Source organism: Suricata suricatta, chromosome 1 (genome assembly GCF_006229205.1).
Source record: "Suricata suricatta isolate VVHF042 chromosome 1, meerkat_22Aug2017_6uvM2_HiC, whole genome shotgun sequence".
NCBI classification, from domain to species: domain Eukaryota; kingdom Metazoa; phylum Chordata; class Mammalia; order Carnivora; family Herpestidae; genus Suricata; species Suricata suricatta.
In genome coordinates this window covers 23,757,659-23,771,782 of record NC_043700.1, presented here as the reverse complement: position 1 = coordinate 23,771,782, position 14,124 = coordinate 23,757,659, and the positions used below count along the sequence as shown (strand labels likewise).

At 39.6% G+C, this 14,124-nt stretch overlaps 1 protein-coding gene across 2 annotated transcripts in view; it reads left to right on the top strand.

The window, feature by feature from the left end:
* TRMT9B (tRNA methyltransferase 9B (putative)) overlaps positions 1–14,124 on the top strand; it is a 70,779-nt gene that overhangs the window by 26,648 nt on the left and 30,007 nt on the right. The window contains exons 1-2 of one of the 2 annotated variants that reach the window (XM_029935333.1): positions 12,475–12,550; positions 13,677–13,849. The gene's annotated coding sequence lies outside the window, so the exon portion shown is untranslated. Of the gene's footprint in view, positions 1–12,474; positions 12,551–13,676; positions 13,881–14,124 lie in introns of those variants that run through there. The other variant, XM_029935338.1, reaches the window with a different exon arrangement.

Genomic DNA, 14,124 nt, shown 5'->3' with positions numbered 1-14,124 from the left:
AACACTTCACACCCATTAGGAAGAACACTATTTAAAAAAAAAAAAAAAGAACAGAAAATAACTTGTTGGGAGGATGTAGAACTCTTGCACACTATCAGTAGGAATGTAAAGTGGTGCAGACACTATGCAAAACAGTATGGAGGATCCTCAAAAAATTAAAAATAGAACTGCCCTACGACCCAGCAACCCCATTTCTGGGTATTTATCCAAAAGAATGGAAAGCAGAATCGTGAGGAACTTGTGTATACCCATGTTCTAGCAAAGTTATTCACAATAGCCAAATGGTGGAAGTCACTCAAGTGTCCATCACTAGATGAATGGATAAACATTGTCGTGTGTACATACAATGAAATATTATTTGGTCTTAAAAAGGAAAGAAATCCATGGATGAAACTTGAGGTCATCATGCTAAGTGAAATAGGCCAGTCACAAGACAGGGGCACCTGGTGGCTCAGTTGTATCGTCGGACTTCTGCTCAGGTCATAATCTCACAGTTCTTGCGTTTGAGCCCAGCATCAGGCTCTATGCTGACAGCTCAGAGCCTGGAACTGCTTCACATTGTTTCTCCCTCTATCTCTTCCCCTCCCCTACTCACACTGTCTCTTTCTCCTTCAAAAATAAGTAAACATTAAAAAAAAAAAAAAAGCAAGACAAATACTGTATGAGCCCACTTATATGAGCTTTCTAAAGTAGTGGGCCTCTTAGAAGAAATGGTGGTTGCTAGGGATCGGGGGGGCGGGGGAATAGGGAGTTGTTATTTAAGGGGTGGAGGCTTTCAGTTTTGTAGGATGAAGATGTTCTGCAGATCTGTTGCAGAACAACGTGAATGTACTAACAGTACTGAATTGTACATTTATCAATGGTGAAGATGATAAATTTAAATACGTTTTCATTACAACTAAAAATAAAAACAAGATTTTTTTTAAACTTACAACTTATTCATTTTAACTTACAACTCTTTTTTTTTTTTTTAAGTTGTGACTCATGAGGGACCTGGGTGGCTCAGTCAGTTGAGCATCTGACTTCAGCTCAGGTCATGATCTCGTGGTTTGGGGGTTTGGGCCCTGCATTGGGCTTTGTGCTAACAGCTAGCTCAGAGCCTGGAGTCTATCTTCAAATTCTGTGTCTCCCTCACTCTCTGACCCTCCCCTGCCTGTGCTGTCTCTCAAAAAATAAAAAAATAAAAATTTAAAATTAAATAAATTAAAAAAAATAAAAGTTGTGACTCAAACAAAAACCTTTTAACTGATGCTTCTAGCTGTTTGGAAGCATTTATTCCTTCTGTTGGCAATTATCTGCCACCACCGTACCTGCCAGATACAGTGAGAGATAATCTGGATAAAGAGATGAGGCAGGTATGGTCATTGTCCATACCGAGCTCAAAGTCAAGTTGGAGGAAGTAAACATAAATGAGTGCCATGTTTTTCCAGTTCCATGTGACCCATGGTTCCTAATGGTGAGCAATCAAAGCCTATTTTTGCGCTGATTAGGAATTTATTGAAAGCATATGGATGTCAGATACCCTAGGGAAGCTCCACAACTCAAGACCATGAGGTCCAATCATCAGCATAACCAGTGACCAGGACCTACTGCCACGGATGCAGAATTCTGCCACATGAGACTCCCCTGGCGTGGTAATCCCTTGTGTGTGAAAACCTCTAAACCTACAAACCCAGAGGCATAACAGAGAGAGCAAATTTAAAAATTAATTCGAGTTATTAGTGGCATCGCTCAACATTTTCACTCCACTCTTACCTCACGTTTCCTGGACCCAAGACCCATAGGAAAAAAAGAATGTTACATATCACATATAGCAGAATATGTCCAAGGCCACATCTCAAGGTCAGAAGATGTTGTTTCCCACTTGCACCTTAAGTGAATCTTTCTTAGGCCATCATCTCATTAGAAAAGGCCAGAGATTTCTAGGTGACTGGGTCCGTGTAAGATCAGTGACGGGCATCACTTATTACTTTACTTCTTTCACTATAAGGTAAATTTCTTGGTCCAAGGAACTCTTGTGTGAGAGACCATGTATTTGTTTAATTAAAACCACACGAGGCGCCAAACAATGGCCACCACGGGGCCAGAGCTGACGTGTATCTGTGTCATAAGGGTAGCACTTGGGAGCGCGGGGCGGTGGATCCCGCTGCGGAACAGGAAAGGCTTCATAGAGAACAGGAGACAAGCTGACCCTTCAAAGATAAGCATGTCTTTCAGGCAGTCTATGAGAGCAAGGTGTAGTTCCAGGCAGAGGGAACAGATGTGCAAAAAAAGCATGAAGTCACCAAAGATCTAAAGTGTTCAGAGAATCTCAAGTTCTAAAGGTAGAGCCGTGGCACTCGATAAAGAGTTTATCCTTGACTATAAATAAGCTAAGTCACTGAACCGATTCCCTTAACCTTCATTGTAGCAAGTTTCTCAATGAGAGAAACAACCGTTGATCTGTGTTCTGGTATAAAGTCTTTATCTCATGGTAACAGTTTGCTGACTGGCTACTTTAAGTGGACCATCATGGGGGAAAGCTGGGGCATGGGCTGAGGTCAAATCACGGAAGCCTTTGGGACATGCTGAGGTATCTGGACTTTCTCTTCCAGTCTGAAGAGGAGGAGTGAGACATGACCAGGACTGTGCTGTTGAGGATGAATTTCAGAGCACAGAGCTGTGAAGGTTGGGGGGTCTTGTGGGTTTGGGGACCCTTGTATTAACCTGGTCCCCAAAACTCAGTTCTTTATTCCAGTGTTGGTTTGTGATCAATCTGTAGTAGAATGAAAAAATTAGAGGAGGTTCAGTCAGTTTTCCACAAAACAAGAGTATTCAGTTTTAAATGACTTCTTTAGTTTGAGATCATGGCCTTCCAACTTTTGTGGGAATAAATTATCCATTCTTCTACACAATTATGGTGACAGCAACAACAGCCTTTAAAAGTGTGTGTGTGTGTGTGTGTGTGTGTGTGTGTGTTCTAACCTTCCAGTAAAGAACAAACTGGTCCCTCTGGTTCTCCAGATGCCCTTCTGAGATTTTTGGGGGGTTGTCTGTGAAATGCACAAGAGTGGGAACTCCAAGCTGAGGCAATGGAGGAGGAGGAGGAGGCACCTAAGAGGAGAGAAGCTGGTGCAATCTACAGGATAAGATGTTCAACAGTTCAGATCTTATACTTCCTATGCGTGTAACTTTCTTCCTGAACCTCAAATGATCAGGTTTCTTTTTGTAACAACTTCATGCATACCTCTTTTGAATCAATTATATTATAAACATATTTCATAACTGTATAATCATCCTCACATTTATCCCCTTAATTCTATTCTTAGAAAATCATCAGATGATGTCTCGTTTTATATGGACACTGTGGTCCTCATATAAAACTCCTTGTACAATCAATGATTTGACAGCAAGAAGAGTGTGGGATTTCTCATCCCCTGACCTGCTGAAACCTTCTTAGAGGAAAGAAGACGGGTCATGTTCCACTTCTCCACTGGTGTTTCTTTCTCTGACTCTGGAACCATCTGCCTGCAAGCTGCCATTCCAGGGACCCTGTATTACCTTTATCTTAACACAGAATAGAGTTGCTTTTGTCAAATCGCTGCTAGCAGCAAATGCCTGGGGGAAGCAGGGTACTGTATTTTCATTTTTCTTCTAGCTCATATTTGATTTCCTGGCAGTCTCTGATCTCCAGAATCAAAATGAATTGTAATAGAGTTCAATGACTCTGGCCCGGTCATTCATTGTCTGCAGTGGAGCAGTCTTGGGCAGTGGGTCTCATCATCAATGTTGTGCTGTGAGCTCTTATTTCCTACTTTGCATTCTCCTCCTGTGGCCACCCCTACCCCTCACATACTCCCGCCCCTCACCCAGATGACATCACCTTCACTTCCTTCCTTGAGATGCGGGAGATAGTATCCTGCTCCTAAATGAAGTCAATTTAGACATGTAATCTTTGAAATTTTTCAAGGAAAACTAAGTGTTCTTTGAGAATATGTGCTCTCTTTCTCCTTTGATCTACGTCTCTCATGTTGTCCATGTTCTTTCAACCTCCATTTACTCCAGGGTCACCTTTGGACCCTGTTGGGCTTACAGAGAGGGTCATATTCTCCTAATGCTACACAGTGTGCTGTCTGGAAGCCCCAGCTCTGTTCTGCTCAGAGATTTTAATTAGAAATGCGTGTTGTTCCTTTTCCTACCATTTCTACTGTAATCTCTCTGGTGTGTCATTAAGGGGCTCTGTGTAGGGTAGGGAATATTAATTAGAGCAGCATCCTGTTTCACTTGCCTCATTACATAGAGGCGAAAATACTCCAAGGGTCACTCCAAATTACAGCACTGCTTGCCATCTCTATTTTTCTATCAGTAAAGCAAGTGCTTGCCTCCTACTGTCGTCATTCAGCCTCTAGCTCCTGAGAGGGAGACCCCCCATCTTCCGCTCTTCTCATTGCTACCAAAGCAACTGTTGCCTAGTGGGGGCTCCGTCAGTATTTCTCGAATTAAATTTACTAACGATAGAGCTCTAACAGCAGCACTGGCTAGCCTTTCCTCTCTTACTAGCACGTATGGGGGTTAAATATTGGGGATCCTTTGTGTTCTAACCTCATTCCATTTCTTAACTCTGTAGACTCTCTTTTGATTTAATCCACTCCCTTGGTGCTAACTGCCAAGACCGAGGATAATGATTTTTAAATGATCTTTAGTCCAGCCTGTGCTCTGGAGCTTCCTATCCATCTTACTTCGTTGTCTTCCAGACACCACGGAAACAATATATCTGGGTCTGAACCCTCCCTCTGATTACTCCCTCTGATGGCGGACCTTAACGACATCGAAAGGGCCATCTTTTGTATTCTTCTGTTCCTTTTCTCACATATTTATTCAATAGATATTTACTGAGCATTGTGCAAATTGCAGTACCAGCCAAAGATGCAGCCATCATGAGCTACACTGTCCCTTCCTAGAAAACACTGCAATAAGAGAACATAAGGAATATGTACAAACAGCCCATGCCAGTATATGAAATATAATGTGTTACTGACCATGGCATTTCAAAGTCAGTTACTGGCGTCTAGTCCTTCTTATCCTATTTCTTTCAGACACATAAATCTTTTAAGTTTATTTATTTATTTTTGAGAGAGAGAGAGGGAGAGAGAGAGAGAGACGGAGAGAGAGAGAGAGACAGAGAGAGAGAGAGAGAGAGAGAGATGCAGAGAGTGAATCTCAGGCAGGCTCTGTACTATCAGCGCAGAGCCGGACACGGGCTAGAGCTCACAGAACCATGAAATCATGACCTGAGCTGAGACCAAGAGCCAGATGCTCAACCGACTAAGCCCCTGCAGACACATAAATCTTAAGTAACCTTCTTTGATATATTCACATTTATTCCAAAGGAACCTATTGCCAGCTTATATATGGTCATTACCAAAGTTTCCTTTTGTTTGCCCTTCATTCTCTCTCACGTTGTTTTAGGTGGCAAGGGTCCATCTTCCTGTGTCAGCATTATTATTACTTCCCCTTCAGTGCGCTCGTTGCTTATCCCTTCATCAGCCCCCTAGTCCTATTAGTGTGATCCTTTCTCCTTAGGGTCTCTTGTATTTGGCCTTACATGCATAATATAATACTTCAGATATTTAACCAGGTTCTTTCTCTGTCTTCATGGTGAACCTGTCCAGGCAACACGAGCCTACACGATTTCCAGAGGAGATTTTTAAAAAGTTGAATTCCAGTATAATTAGCAGTGTTATATTAGTTTCAGGTGTACAATACAGTGATGTAGGAATTCTGTACACCACCCGGGCTCATCACAAGTGCTCTCCTTAATTCCCATCACTTGTTTCCCCAGCCCCTCCTCCCCCCTCCCCTCTGGTAGCCATCAGTTTGTTCTTTAGAGTCAAGAGTTGGTATCTCAGTTTGTCTCTCTCCCTTTTTCCTTTGCTCATTTGTTTTTTTCTTAAGGTGCATGTATGAGTGAGATCATATGGTATCTCTCTTTTTCTGACTTCTTTTGCTCTAGTTCCATCCATGTTGTTGCAAATGACAAGATTTCATTCTTTTTATGGCTGAATAATATCCCATTATGTATATAACCACTTCTTTTCCTGTGCATCAATCACTGGACACTTGGGCTATTCCCGTATCTTAGCTATTGTAAATAACGCTGCTGTAAACATCAGGCTGCACGTATCCCTTTGAATGAGTGTTTTTGTACATTTTGGGTAAATACCCAGTAATGTGATTACTGGCTTGTAGGGTAATTATATTTTTAACTTTTAAAAAATGTTTATTTCGAGAAAGAGACAGAATGCACCTGAGCTGGGAAGGGACAGAAAGAGGCAAAGAGCAAATCCCAAGCAGGTTCCCTGCTGCCAGTGCAGAGACTGACATGGGAGTGATCCATAAACTGTGAGATCGTGACCTGAGCCAAAACCAATAGTCAGACGGTTGCCCCTATTTTCAACTTTTTGAGAAACCTCTACACTGTTTTTTCCAGTGGCTGCACCAGTTTGCATTGCAACCAGCAGAACAAAAAAGTTCCTTTTCCTCCATAGCCTCAACACCTGATGTTTCTTGTGTTGTTAATTTTAGCCATTCTGACAAGTACGAAGTGATATCTCATTATAGTTTTGAATTGTGTTTTCCTGATGATGAGTAGATGTCATGTGATGATGATGAGCATCTTGTCATGTGTCTGTTAGTGATGTGTGTGTCTTCTTTGGAGAAGTGTCTGCTCATGTCTTCAGCCCATTATGAAATTGGATTCTTTGTTTTTGGAGGTGGGGTTAGGGTTAGGGTTGGGGTGTGGTAATGCATAAGTTCTTTAGACTAACCCTTTTTCTGATATGTCATTTGCTAATATCTTTTCCCATTAGTAGGTTGCCTTTTAGTTTTGTTGACCATTTCCTTTGCTGAGCAGAAGCTGTTTGATTTTGATCGAGTCCCAATAGTTTATTTTTACTTTTGTTTCCCTTGCCTCAGGGGATATATCTAGAAAAATGTTGCTATGACTGATGTGAGAGAAATTACTGCATCTGCTCTCTTCTCAGATTTTTATGATTTCAGGTCTCACATTTAGGTTTTTAATCCATTTTAGGTTTATTTTTGTTTAGGGTGTTTGGAAGAAAATGCTCTGGGTTATATTATTTTGCATGGAGCTGTCCAGTTTTCCCACCATTTGTTGAAGAGACTGTCTTTTTCCATTGGATATTCTTTCCACCTTTGTTGAAGATTAATTGGCCATATATAACTGTGGGTCTATTTCTGGAAATTCTATTCATTATTTGCCTATTTTGGGCCAGTGCTATGCAGTTTTGATTCTACACCTTTGTAATATAGTCTGCAGTTGTGATACCTTCAGCTTTGCTTTTCTTTTTCAAAAGTACTTTGGCTATTCAGGGTCCTTTGTGGTTCGACACAAATTTTAGGATTGTTTGTTCTAGCTCTGTGAAAAATGCTATTGGCATTTTTAGAGATATGGCATTAAATCTATAGAGAGACATTTTAATAATATTTGTTCTTCCAATCTGTGAGCATGGAATTTCTTTCCATTTCTTTGTGTCGTCTTCAATTTCTTTCAACAGTGTCTTATAGTTTTCAGAGTACATGTCTTTTACCTCTTTGGTTAGATTTGTTTAGAGGTATTTTATTTCTTTTGGTGCAATTGAAAGTGGAATTGTTTTCTTAATTTCTCTTTCTGCTTTCATAAGTAGTGAATAGAAATTCTACATATTTCTGCACATTGATTTTGTATCCTGAGACTTTGCTCAATTCATTTATCAGTTTTAGTAGTTTTTTTCAGTGGAGCCTTTAGGGTTTTCTACATAGAGTATCATGTCATCTGCAAATACTGGAAGTTTGACTTCTTTACCAATTTGGATGCCTTTTATTTCTCTTTGTTGTCTGATTGCATTAGGACTTCATGTACTATACTGAGTAACAGTGGTGAGAATGGACATCCTTGTCTTGTTCCTGACCTCAGAGGGAAAACTATCAGTTTTTCCCCATTGAGGATGATGATTTTCATATGAGGCCTTTATTATGTCCTCTTACAATTATATTTTTGTGGTGTTGGTTGTTTTTCTCCTATTTCATTTGTAATTTTGCATATCTGAGTCTTTTCTCTTTGTTTTTTGATGAGTCTGGCTACAGGTTTATGAATTTTTTTTTTTAATCTCTTCAATGAACCAGCTCCTGGTATCATTTATCTCTTCTATTGGTGTTTTGTTTTGTTTTAGTTTCTGTATTGTTTATTTCTGCCCTAATCTTTATTATTTCCTTCCTTCTGCTGGTTTTGGGTTGTTTGTTGTTCTTTTTCCAGATGCTTAAGGTATAGGTTAGGTTGTTTGTGTTGAGATATGTTCCTTCTAAAACTACTTTGTTGAGGGCTTTTATCATGAATGGATGTTTTACTTTTTCAAATGTTTTTTCTGCATCTATTGAAATGATCATATGGCTTTTTATCCTTCCTTTTATTGATGTATCATGTTGATTGATTTGCAAATATCGAACCACGCCTGCATACCAGGAATAAATCCCACTTGATCATTGTGAATGACTTCTTTAAATGTATTGTTGGATTTGGTTTGCTAGTATTTTGTTGAGGACGTTTGTGTCTATGTTCATCAAGGACATTGGCCTGTAGATCTCTTTTCTCCTGGGGTCTTTATCTGGTTTTGTTATTAGGGTAATGCTGGCCTCAGAGAATGAATTTGGAAATTTGCCTTCCTCTTCTCTTTTTTGGAATAGTTTGAGAATAATACATATTAACTCTTCTTTAAATATTTGGTAGAGTTGGGCTGTGAAGCTGTCTGGTCCTGGACTTTTGTTCATTTGAAGTTTTTTTGATTACTGATTCAATCTCCTTGCTGGTAATCAGTATATCCAAATTCATTATTTAGTAGCATGTTATTTAACCTCCATGTATTTGGGTACTTTCCAGACCTTGTTTTGTGGTTGATGTCTAGTTTCATAGAGTTGTGGCTGGGAAGGATGCATGGTATGTCTTCAGTCTTCTTGAATTGGTTGAGACTGTTTTGTGGCCTGCCATGTAATCTATTCTGGAAAATGTTTCACGTGCCCTTGAAAGAAATGTGTATTCTGCTGTTTTAGAATGGAATGTTCTGAATACATATTAGATTCATCTGGTCCAATGTGTCCTTCAAAGTCACCTTTTCCTTATTGATTTTCTGTTTTGATGATTTATCCATTGATAGAAATGGGGGTGTTAAAGTTCCCTACTATTATTATATTATCATTGATTACTTCCTTGTGTGTTATTAGCTGCTTTATGTATTTGGATGGTCCCATGTTGGATGAATATTTACAATTGTTATATCTTCTTGGTTGGATTGACCCCTTTATTATTATATAGTGTCCTTTGTCTCTTGTTACAGTCTTTGTTTTAAAATCAATTTTGTATGATATAGGTATTGCTACTCTAGCTTTCTTTGGACATCCATTTGTATGCTAAATGTTTCTTCCTCCCCTCACTTTCAATCTGCAGGTGTCTTTAGGTCTAAAATGAGTTGTCTGTAGGAAGAATATAGGTCTCATTTGTTATCCATTCTTTCACCCTGTGTCTTTGGATTTGAGCATTTAGTCCATTAACATCCATAGTAATTATTTTATTACTTGTTTTGCAGTTATTTCTGACATTTTTCCCAGATCCTTCTTTTTTCATGGTTTGCTGGTTTTCTTTAGTGATATGTTTCGTTTTCTTTGTCTTTATTCTTTGCATAGCTGTTACTGGTTTTTGATTCACAGTTACCATTAAATTGCTATATAACCTCTTCTGCATGGAACAGTCTGCATCAAGCTGATGGTTGTTTAAGTTTGAATCCATCCCTTACTCCTCTCCTCCCCATGTTTTAGGCACATGGTTTCATATTTTACATCCTTGTATTTTGTGAGTTCCTTGACTGATTTTTTTACGGAAGTATACGTTTTTATTGGTTTTGCTTTTCCTACTTTTATATTGTCAGTTTTGATCTTTCCTTTCACTGAGAGTCTCCTTTAGTATTTCTGGTAAGGTTGTGTTAGTGGTCACGAGCTCCTTTAGTTCTGGTGTGTCTTGGAAACTCTTTCTCTCTCCTTTTATTCTGAAAGATAGCCTTTCTGGATAGATACATGGCTGCAGATTTTTCCCACTCCACACTTTGAATATATCCTGCCACCCCCTTCTGGTCTGCCAGGTGTTTGCTGAAAAAACTGCTAGTAGTCTTAGAGGGTTTCCATTGTATGTAAATGTATTCTTTTGTATTGTTACTTTAAAATATTTTTCTTTGTCACTACATTTTACCTTTTTAATTACAATATTCTTAGTGTGGATCAGCTTCTCTTGATTTTTTTGGTGGGGGAGGGGATGTTCTCTGTGCCTTTGGATCTGGATGTCTGTTTCCTTCTCCAGATTAGGGAAGTTTTCAGTTATGATTTTTTTTCAAATACATTGTCTCCCTCTTTCTCTTTTTCTTCTGGGAGCCCTGTAATAGGAATGTTATTACATTTGATGGAGTGACTGAGTTCCCTAAGTCTATTCTCATTTTGCATAATTCTTTTTTCTCTCTTTTGTTCAGCTTGATTACTTTTCATTGCTCTGTCTTCTAGGTCATTAATTTGTTCCTCTTCTTCTTCCAGCCTGTCATTCATTGCGTCAAGCCTGTTTCTTGTTTTCTTTATTGAACCTTTATCTCTGCTATGTTATTCGTTATGTCTGTGTTAAGGGTCTCACTGATGCCTTCCACTCTTCTCTCAAGTCCAATGAGTACCTTTATGATCATTACTTTAGATTTCCAAAGCAGATTTTTTAAACCCCAAATTTTGTCATTTTTCTTGTTGAAATACTTAAATGGTTCTGCATTATGTTCAGGATAAAATCCAAACTCCCTAGAATGATCTGACTGCTACCCATGCTTCCAGCCCCACCTGTCCTTTCTTCTTTCCCCAAGATGGAGAGTTTAAAGTGTGAACTCTGGAATCTAACTTTCCAGGTTCAGATCCTGGCTCTGCCACTTACTAGCTCTGTAACTTTGGAAAGTTACTAACATTCTCTGTACCTTGATTTTCTTACTGTAAAATGGGGGACATACTAGTTCCTGTTTCATATAGTTATTGGGTAAATTCTAAGAGTTAACATATGTTATATGCTTAAAACAGCCTGGATGATAATAAATTATGAATGCCTCTGTGTGTGTATTTACTTGATGTTCATCAAAGAGCGTATAATAGGCCTTGTTTCTTTTTTTGCAAATGCTGTTTTCTATGCCTAGAATCATCCGCTGCCCCTTTATCTAACTTATTCTCTGTCTTCTGAACTCCTGCTCTGATGCCAGCCTTTCAAGGGAGCTTTCACTGCCTCTCCCTGCTCTAGGCTGGATGAGTTACCTGTCTTGTGTGCTCCTACAGCAGCTGGCTCATAATATTCAGTACACCAGATATGGGACCATGGCATTTGTGGTTTTGAGAAAAAATGTTTATGTTTGTTTATTTTTGAGACAGAGACAGAACACAGGTGGGGCAGGAGCAGAGAGCAAGGGAGACACAGAATCTGAAGCAGGCTCCAGGCTCTGAGCTGTCAGCACAGAGCCCAACACGGGGCTCAGACCCACAAATGGTGAGATCATGACTTGAGCCAAAGTGAGACACTTAACCAACTGAGCCACCCGGGTGCCCTGGTTTTAAAAATTTTAAGTGACCTAAAGGGCTATGATGTTTAGTAATTTGTAGTGGGGTTAATTACAAATATTATAAGATTATTAGGATTAAATAAGTACACCATAAGTTTGGGGATTCAAAAGATTCCAGGATAGATCCAACCCCAAAGTAAAGTTTCTACCATATTTTAAATTTCTATTTCTTTGTGTTGTGTATCATATAAAATTTTGGGTTCCTGAATGGATAGATTGTTTTATCTCTATCCCTAGTACCTTATATACACAAGAAGCTTAACTAATATTTGCTGAGTGAACACGTGAAAGAATGAATTATCCAGAATTTTTATGTGTCTCAAAACTGAGTTAGCCCCTAAGACATAATTTGGAGTGCTGACCTGTTTCCCAAGGGAAGAACATACATGGCTAACCGCAAAATTTCAGAAGGTTTGAGTTACAAACCTTTGCCCTAGAAGATGGCTTCCCATTTATTCAGGAGAAAAGGAAAAGAAATATATTTTTCAATACTAACTACTCTAGCGATATATGGCTAATATAGTTAAAGAACTCATCTGAATTCAACATTTTAAACAATAGATATTACCCTCTTTTGTCTTTGCCCAGCAGCTTCTTGAAGAAGATAAAATGACTTATACATTTTCAACAGAAGAAAATTGGGATCATAATTTAGTAAAGGTGAGGAAAGTCAGTTATATGTCTAGGCCTTGGAGGGATGATTTGGGCATAGAGAACCCCTGCTTTCACCCAGGTAGCTAACAAGTGCCTTCTGCACTGTCCACAGTTCCCTTCGTTGGCTACTTTTACCCGCCCATCTCCAGTGGCATATCTGAGGGTTAATTCATTTAGACACTAATGCCCGGAGGAAAGGCACAGCCAGCCAACCTGGCTGGTGACCGTGGAGTGCCTAGGTAAGAACATGGAAGGGTGAATCCAGGTAGAGAGCATTTATTTTCAGGACTAGCATGTGGGCTCCGTAAACAAATGTCATCTCCTTTAGGATAAGGTAGGCTCTAAAATTGCAAGAGGAAAGATGAGATCCTTTGACTAACAGCTCTTTCAAGACCCTTCTCAAACCCTTCCTAAAAAGTCAGCCTTTGTGGCTCTCAGCGGCACAGATCAGATGACTGAGAGATAACTGTGGTTTAAATATACAGGCATATTCTGAAGACCCGGAAGCTTTAGAAAGCAGACCCAGATGGGTGATAATTAGATCGGGACCACGATTGGGGTGGGGTGGACAGCGGGGGAAGTTGGGGGACGCCACATGCATGCCACCCCACCATCCTGAGAATCACTGTATATAATAAGAGGGAGAGTCTGTCATAGTGAGGTGTCCACACAAAGATCATGAAGTCTAGGGGAAATGGTTGAGAACTGTGATCTAGATTAAGGTCCATTTGCTTCATTTACAGATAAGGAATCAGGCCCCGAGGTATTACAGAATTGGCCTTTCCTATCACCCCAGGCATCTCTCCAGACTTCAGTTTAGACCCCAAGACTTCTACATTACAAAATGCTTTTTGGCATACAAGGTCCATTTTTTTTTTTAAGTTAATGAAGTCTTCTGATGGGTTTCATGACAGACCCACTGTTTTATGAGAAAAGAAAAATGTGAACAACGAAGAATTGGAGTAGTTTTTAAAGTGAGGTGGAAGAAGCTGATACTCTGAACAAATATTGAGCAAACAGTACCGGAATGATTTAATGCAGCGCAGTAATATTGTCTGAAATAGTATACATTTCATTAAGCCATGGGATTCAGAGTTGACTTTCCATGCTCGTAATTTTTCTAGGAACAAGATGAAGTCATTCAATGTAATTTGGGGAGAAAGGACTACATATTTTACAGTGAGTTTAGAAATTAATTCAGAAAAGGCTCTTACAGTTCTGGCATACTCCATGTAGGAAGAGTTCTTTCTAATCCCTCCTTCCCTGGGTAATTTATGCGGAGGTCAAGAGGTCACCCTGGGCTGGAGCCGGTTCCGTGTTTTTATTATGTAAAATGACATTTAGTGTTTGGGTTTTTCCTAACAGGGCCGGTGCTCCCTGGGGAGATTCATGCAGAATCGCTTCATCAGTGAAGGACCTTGCTGTCGGCCTTCACTCCTACCACTTTTCATTTACATCACGCATTGAGAAAGTCAGGAGCAAAACCCATCGCTCTCCGAGGGCAGGGCGGAAAACGCCATGATTCACAAAGACAAGAAGTAAGTTTCCTGTCATCACAAGATGACTCAGGTTGGTAGCTTTTAGCTGTTACCGCAACTCAAATAATATGAGGGTCTGGAGCGCCGCACAAACCTAACTAGTCCCCATCTCCCTACTTTTAAATTTATGATGATGTGATATAAAGGAAGCTGGAGTTATTTTTGCACTAGGCACCAAAAACAGGTTTGAAAATAGTTATACGGGGCAAGTTAAAATTGCAAGAAAGTATTTAGTATATTTTTAGAGAGGAAAATGCGTTTCTAGTAAAGAGCCT